The sequence below is a fragment of the Lucilia cuprina genome, chromosome 3 (assembly GCF_022045245.1).
Source record: "Lucilia cuprina isolate Lc7/37 chromosome 3, ASM2204524v1, whole genome shotgun sequence".
In the NCBI taxonomy this organism is placed as follows: Eukaryota; Metazoa; Arthropoda; class Insecta; order Diptera; family Calliphoridae; genus Lucilia; species Lucilia cuprina.
In genome coordinates, this window is record NC_060951.1 from 4,303,963 (window position 1) to 4,310,223 (window position 6,261).

The 6,261-nt window shown below is 35.6% G+C and overlaps 1 protein-coding gene across 1 annotated transcript in view; it reads right to left on the reverse strand.

The window, feature by feature from the left end:
- Positions 1–6,261, reverse strand: part of LOC111686646 (basement membrane proteoglycan) — a gene marked incomplete at its 3' end in the record, with an annotated part of 66,323 nt that overhangs the window by 5,602 nt on the left and 54,460 nt on the right. The window lies entirely within an intron of this gene.

Below are 6,261 nucleotides of genomic sequence, written 5' to 3' on the forward strand. Positions count from 1 at the left end.
AACTAGAACAGAACTAGAACAGAACTAGAACAGAACTAGAACAGAACTAGAACAGAACTAGAACAGAACTAGAACAGAACTACAACAGAACTAGAACAGAACTAAAACTACAACAGAACTAGAACAGAACTACAGCAGAACTAGAACAGAACTACAACAGAACTAGAACAGAACTAGAACAGAACTAGAACAGAACTAGAACAGAACTAAAACAGAACTAGAACAGAACTAGAACAGAACTAGAACAGAACTAGAACAGAACTAGAACAGAACTAGAACAGAACTAGAACAGAACTAGAACAGAACTGAAACAGAACTGGAACAGAACTAGAACAAAACTAGAAAAGAACTAGAACTAGAACAGAACTAGAACAGAACTAGAACAGAACTAGAATAGAACTAGAACAGAACTAGAACAGAACTAGAACAGAACTAGAAAAGAACTAGAAAAGAATTAGAACAGAACTAGAACAGAACTACAACAGAACTAGAACTGCCTTAGAACTAAAATAAATTAAAGCCATTCTTGAATAGAAAAATAAATCTTTCCAAAAATACTTACAAAGACATCACCACGAATGGGAGCATATGATTCAACATCACAGGAAATCCGTACAGTTTCACCTTCATTCAATTCGTAGCTCTTGGCTTGAGGACGGGTTTCATAGCTAGTACCACGATTAACAATAACTTCAGCCATTTCGGTAGTATTACCATAGCTATTTTTGGCAGAGCAATAGTAGCGACCGGCAGCGGCTGGAGTAATGGCAGTAAAGCGCAAATATTTGCCCTCAATGCTAACAGAACTATAGAAAGTAAAAGTATAGGAAATGAAAATGTATTCAAAGAAGTTTCATCAAAATAAAACTTACGCAGGCAAAGGTCTATTGTTGTCGGTATGCCAGGACACTACAATGGGTTGAGCACCCTCGGTATCACAAGAAATATCAATATTATCATTGGCATTCACATGTAGGGGCATTCTGGGATTTAGGGTAATATGAGGAATGGGTACGTACACCAATTCAGCCAAGTGATAGGTAATGATCTCGCCACGATTATCATAGGCATTACATCTGTAAATACCAGCATTGTTCTCTTGCATGTGATGGATAATCAAGCTGTTACGTTCAAAGTAGGAATTGGTGGGCAAGGGACGACCATCTTCACGTACCCATAAAGTCTCATAGGCGGCATCTGGTTAAAGGAAATATTTAGTTAAAATCAGGGATTTTCTAAGAAAAACCAACAAAACTTACTTAAATCACATCTCAAGGTGACATTATCACCAGGCTTGGATTGATAAACATTTTCAACTTGGGGCTGAGGAGTGGCTGGACGATAGTTAGGATAGGAGGGTTGTGGAGGATATGAAGGACGAGCGCCTTGTCTGTCATAAGGATAAGGTGAACGATCAACATCACTATCTTCAGGAGCATCACCGCGTCTAGGCTTGACATCCAAAACAATATAACGTTCATCAGTACCGGCTTCATTGGTGGCCACACATTTATAGGCCTTGCCATTTTGCATGGATACACGATAGAATTCCAAGAAGGCTTGATTGTAATGTTCAGATTCTGGAGCATAATTGAAAGTGGCTACCGAGCTATCTTCTACCCAACGTACACTGGGATTTGGATGACCAGTAGCGGTACAGGTTACCTTAACTTCATCACCTTCGGTAACAGTTAGAACTTCTTGACTGGGTTCCAACTGAATAACGGGAGCTTCAATAACACGTATGGTAGCAACAGCGGTAGCATTGCCAACTTCATTTTCGGCCACACACTTATAGTCACCAGCATCCACCAACATAACATCATTGATACTGGGAAAATTTAAAAGATAATGGATTTTAAGTTTAGAATGGATTGTTTTGTTCGTAAAATTAAGAAACCTACATGATATAACCGGGTTCATTTTGTTGAATTTGATGTCTGGGCGATAGGGGCTGACCATTGACACGTAACCATTGTACTCTAGGTTGTGGTATACCGGTGGCCGAGCAATACAATATACCCTGGCCGCCAACAGTTATAATTTGTGGTTCTTTAGGATCAATATCAACGACGGGATGTTCACGAGCTGCAATCAATGATATAATGATGGTTGTACATATTAGTAGTAAAACTAGTAAATTGTTGGGAACGTTCTTATTACCGACTCCTTTTTTGTAAACTTTTTTCATTATTTTTTTTCAAGTTTAAAGCATTTTAAAGTTAAATTTAAATTTAAAAATATAAGCAAAATAGAAGTAATTTAAAAAAGAAATTGAAAGATAAAAGTAGTTGTGATTAACTGATTTAAAAGACTAGAAATTCCCGTTTTAATTAAGTGGTAATATTAGTGTTAGAAGAAAAACTTACGTTCAATATCAATGAAAGTGCTGGTCTGATCGGTACCGGCTTCATTTTCAACAATACACAAGTAAATGCCACGGTTATCGGGACGAGCATTCATAATGCGCAAAACATTACCCGATTGATGGACATTATCGCCTAAAGATTCATGGACCTTGGTCCATCTAATGGTTGGATAGGGAGTACCGGAGGCTTCACAAGTGATGGTGAAATCATGACCTTGGATAACGCGATTTTCTTCGGGTAAACGTTGTACAGAGGGAGCAATGCTGTAAAGATACATTACAGTTATAATTCAAATTGTCTTCCCTTTTAAAAAAATCCTACTTACCTATTCGATGATGGAATTATAACGTTAGGTCTAGTCTCTTCAATATGAACTTGAGCATCTGAGGTGTAATTACGTCTTCCTCTATTATCAATACCAATGCAAGTGTAAACACCTGAATCACGTGGTGTAGTTTCACGAATCTCCAACATATTACCATTGATAATCAAATTGTGTTGACGATACAGTGGATAGCCATCCTTGGTCCATTCGTATTTCAAGATAACAGGTGTTGTAGGTTGACAGGTCAAACGTACATACTGGCCACTTTCACCGGAGAAGGATGGAGGTTCTATGTATACCAATTCACGTGGTGCTGGTGTGGATACTGGTGTCGAGGGTCTTATACGTATCTGAGTGTATTTCTCCTCATAGCCGACACCATTGTTGGCCTGACATCTGTAGCTACCCTCATCGGATTTGCGTGGCATTTCGAAAATTAAACGGCTGCCATCGACACGAGCTTCACTGGACATTTGACCATCGACACGTGTCCAGATGACACTGGGTGCGGGATTACCGCTTACTTCACAGTTAACTTCACTGGGTACATACTCTTCGAATGTGAAGTAGGGTGAGAGATTGTCAATCTTGGCAGGAGTACGACGAGAGCTTTCTGCGATGGGGAGGAGAGATAGAAATTAGTAGGTTTTGAAATTTTGGATTTGAAATATCGTTTTTCTTTTTTGCTATGGAGTTTCTATAGTTAAGAGAGCATATAGTACAGGCTATAAATAGACTATAGACTACCTATAGTCCAGACTATAGATAACCTATAGTCCAGACTATAGACAACCTATAGTCCAGACTATAGACAACTTATAGTCCAGACTATAGACAACCTATAGTCCAGACTATAGACAACCTATAGTCCAGACTATAGACAGCCTATAGGGCAGACTATAGTTCAGACTATAGACAGCCTATAGTCCAGACTGTAGACAGCCTATAGTCCAGACTGTAGACAGCCTATTGTCCAGACTAAGACAGCCTATTGTCCAGACTAAGACAGCCTATAGTCCAGACTATAGACAGCCTATAGTCCAGACTATAAAAAGCCTATAGTCCAGACAACATATAGTCCAGACTATAGACAACCTATAGTCCAGACTATAGACAGCCTATAGTCCAGACTATAGACAGTCTATAGTCCAGACTATAGACAGCCTATAGTTCAGACTATAGACAGCCTATAGTCCAGACTATAGACAGCCTGTAGTCCAGACTATAGACAGCCTATAGTCCAGACTATAGACTGCCTATAGTCCAGACTATAGACTGCCTATAGTCCAGACTATAGACAGCCTATAGTCCAGACTATAGACAGCCTATAGTCCAGACTATAGACAGCCTATAGTCCAGACTATAGACAGCCTATAGTCCATACTATGGGCAACCTACAGTCTATATAATAGTCAGCCTATAGAACGGTTTATAGACAGTCTATAGTCCAGATTATAGACTACCTATAGTCTAGACTATAGACAACCTATAGTGCAGACTATTGACAGCCTTTAGTCCAGACTATTGACAGCCTTTAGTCCAGCTTATAAACATCCTATAGTCCAGATTATAGACAACTTATAGCCTAGACCTATAGTTCAGACTATATTCCAGTCCATAAACCCATATAGTCTAGACAATCGACAGCCTACAGTCCAGACTATAGTTCAGACTATAGAACGACTATAGTCCAGACTAAACGACACATAGTCCAGATTATTGACAGCCTATTGTCTAGACTATAGACAGCCTATAGTCTAGACTTCGAGCAGCCTATAAACTGGATTGTCAGTCAAAACTTATCCTTCTTGTTAAAAAGTGCTAAGATTTTTGTGTTTCGTATTCAAATCCTACCGTATTTTGCCAACATTTCTTTAGCATATCCTTTGTTTTTCGAAAAAAGGCAGCATTTAAAAAATTATATAGTTTTTAGGAAATTTTTGTCTAAATACTAAGATCTTTGGAACTTACCAGTAATAGTAATGGTAATCTTATCTTCAAAAACACGTCTAGTTTCATTGTTAGTTGCGCGACAAATGTAAACACCAGAGTCATGGATTTGCAAGTCATACAATCTCAAGACACCGTTATTTTGTTCAACACCATAGGGCATATGATCATTCAACTTATACCAGCTTACAATAACGGGGCTCTAAAGTTCAGAAAAAGAAAAAAAAAATAATTTTGTGGAAAATTGGGAATAAATTTTCTTTTTACAATACTTACGTTATTCCAAACTAAATGACCACTGCAAGAGAGTGTAATGGAACCACCTACGGGAATTATGGATATCTCGGGTGGTGCAATCGAAACGGTTATTTGAGTTCTAATATCGCTATCGGGGGCAGGAGGACGTGGTGTAGATGTTGCAGTACCATAGTCTTCTACACGCAGAGAAATATACATATATATATATATATGTTTATATATTAATAAGGTTACTTTGTTTGAAAGTTAACAAATAGTTTAAACATTAACTAAAGGTTAGTGACAATGAGTTTTTGAGTTTTTATTTTCTATAAAACAAAAATATATTTTTTTTTAAACTACTAACAAAAAACTACCAATATTTTATAAAATGTTTTTTTTTTTTTTTTAATTTATACACAAAAAAATTGTTGTTAGTAAATGGTATTGGTGACTAGAGAAATAATTTTTTGGGGGAAAATTTTGAATTTATACAAAAAAATTTTGTTTTGTTTTAAAAGGAGTTAAATAATTGTTGTTGTAACTAATTGTATAGAAATTAGCTTAAAACTGAGTAGACACACAAAACATAGATTTAGATAAATTTAATTTTTGTTAAACTATTTAAAAAAATTTGTTTTAAAAACCCAAAATCTAGTTAAAATGTTTTTTGTACACAAGTTGTTGTTTTTTTTTGTAAGATAAGTTTTGCTAAAACACAGAGTTGTTTGTTGTTGTTTGGTAAAACTAAAATTATTTTACAAAAAATTTATATATATATTTTCTTAAATACCTAAGGACAGACATTAAAAAACAAGAGGATTTTTTTATATAATTCTTTCTTGTAAAAGAAAGAAAAAAATTAAACAAAAAACTACTTTGGAAATTTTTATTTGTTTTTAAAAAGTTTAGATTTCACTACCAATTTACAAACACAACATAGTTTTGTAGTAGTAGTAGTAGTTAGAAAAGTAAAAAAAAGTAATTCAAACCCACAGATAAAACATTTTTTTATTGAAACTAAACTAAATACCACACAAATTTTGTGTGTTTTAATTTAAACGCATCGAACCTCTGATATTACAGCCATAACGTAATTTCGTTAAATTTCCTATGTACTGGCGACCCCGATATATAAGCAAGGTTTCATTATAGGAGATGCTTTGATTGGGTTCTATATTAAATTGAAAACCACTACAACAGAATCCTCGGGGTATATCGCATATCATTTCAGTGGTCACTAGGATTTTTTATTTTGGTTTTTTATAGATTTCAATATGTGAAGAAATTAGAAAAAATAGAAATATTTTGTTTAAATATAATCGTTTTTTTCAGTTTAACAGTCTCTACAGCGATTCGAAAGGATTTATAAACTTTTAT